Here is a 1907-nt window from a genome sequence, read left to right as displayed (position 1 = left end):
ACTAGTTAGTTCATATTGTTGTTTGTCCTAAGGGACTGCAAACCCTTCAGCTCCTTGGGTCCTTTATCTAGTTCCTTCATTGGCTACCCTGTGCTCAGTCCCATGGATGGCTGTGAGCCTCTACTTATGTATTAGTCAGGCACTGGCAGAGCCTCTCAGGAGAAAGGTATATAAGGTTCCTGTCAGCCAGCATTTGCTGGCATCCACAATAGTGTCTGGGTTTGATGACTGAATATGGGAAGGATTCCCAGGTGGAGCAGTCTCTGGATTGTCCTTCCTTCAGTCTCTGCTCCACAATTTGTCTCTGCAACTCCTTCCATGAGTATTTTGTTTCACCTTCTAAGAAGAAAGGAAGTATCCACACTTTAGTCTTCCTTCTTCTTGAGTTTCTTGTGGTTTGTGGATTGTATTTTGGGTATTCCAAGCTTCTGGGCTAATATCTACTTATCAGAGAGTGCATACCATGTGTGTTCTTTTGTGATTGGGTTACCTCACTCAGGATGATATTCTCCAGATCCTTCCACTTCCCTAATAATTTCATAAATTCATTGTTTTTAATAGCTGAGTAGTACTCCATTGTGTAGATGTACCACATTTTCTGTATCCATTCCTCTGCTGAGGGACATCTGGATTGTTTCCAGTTTCTGACTATTATAAATAAGTCTTCTTTGAACATGGTAGAGCATGTGTCCTTATTACATGTTGGAGCATCTTCTGGGTACTGCAGAGGGTCAGGGTCACCTATCCTGTTTTCATCCCTTTGTGCCTGATTACCAACTAGCTCTCCCATGATGACCAGGTGAGGAATGGGGCTAATTCTACAAAGCCCTCCGAAATCAGCATGTTCCTGGGAGGCAGCTCTAACTAGGAACATCCACTTAGCTTTTGGTGGTAACAAATCCTTGATGCCACAAGACCACAGACCTGAATGTGGCATAAGAGGCAAAATAGGCCATTATTCCATGTGACATCACCTGCTACTCACTTCAGGCTATTCTCGTACCCTCGAGTCTCCAGTTCTGCCTCTTTCTGTGATACCCACACTGTCTGTTACTATTTCTCTTGTATTTTTCCACCACTTACTTGCTCCTCTTAGTGGTGCAGGGGTCTCTGAATGACTTGCTCATTTCAAGAGTGTTTTTAAGAGGGCTGTGCCCAATTCAGTCATTGTTGCCTGGTTGCAGTCATCTCCAGTTGGTTTGATCCCTTAGACCTGGACTAAGCCAGACTTATATTCATTGCAGGATAGTTCCCTGTCTGGGACCCTGGCATCAATCTGGTGGTTGTTTCAGGTTATGTCCTCTCCTGGCTAGCCCAAGTGGCCCTTTGTTAGGGTCATCTGTCTCAGGATCACTCCTTCCTGGTGCCCTCAGTTTCAAGGATGGTCCTTCGAATCTCTGGTTTGCTTCTCATCCACAGAGCCCAACCAGGCTTGCCTGGTGTTATACTGGTTGTTGTCTTAGGCTAGCTCACTGTCTGGATTTGGTGGCACTGGACTGGTCTTGATTCCAGGAAAAGGTTCTTCAGGGAATATTGGACTAGTAATCATCTGGATATTCGTATCAGCACACTGAGTGCAGACATAGCCTCTCTCCTCTCTGCCACCTACTGATTACATGTGACACAGTAGCTCCATCTGCAATGCCTCTAGGGGCAGGAATCTTATAGATATAAAACTGTATGGGATTTAAAGTTCTTAATTTCATTGTGACTCTGCCCTTTTTCTTTCTATAGCAATATAGGAGTTTTGCTTTGGTTTGTTTTGTTAAACAGTATAATTTTTCACTCTGTAATTTGTGTATTTTCTCATTTGAGCATCTTAGAACTTATCTTTATTTAATTATTTTTACTAAAGTGTTAAAATGCCTTTTCTTTACAACCATAAGATCACAAACTTAATCAATTTC

At 42.9% G+C, this 1907-nt stretch overlaps 1 non-coding gene across 1 annotated transcript; it reads right to left on the bottom strand.

Moving 5' to 3' along the window:
* Window positions 1–1529: 1529 nt before the first annotated feature.
* LOC116085521 lies at window positions 1530–1658 on the bottom strand. Its single transcript, XR_004116617.1, has one exon. It is a non-coding gene; the product is annotated as a small nucleolar RNA SNORA17 (small nucleolar RNA).
* Window positions 1659–1907: the final 249 nt, after the last annotated feature.

Source organism: Mastomys coucha, unplaced genomic scaffold (genome assembly GCF_008632895.1).
Source record: "Mastomys coucha isolate ucsf_1 unplaced genomic scaffold, UCSF_Mcou_1 pScaffold9, whole genome shotgun sequence".
Taxonomy (NCBI): Eukaryota; Metazoa; Chordata; class Mammalia; order Rodentia; family Muridae; genus Mastomys; species Mastomys coucha.
This window is presented reverse-complemented; position numbering and strand designations above follow the sequence as displayed.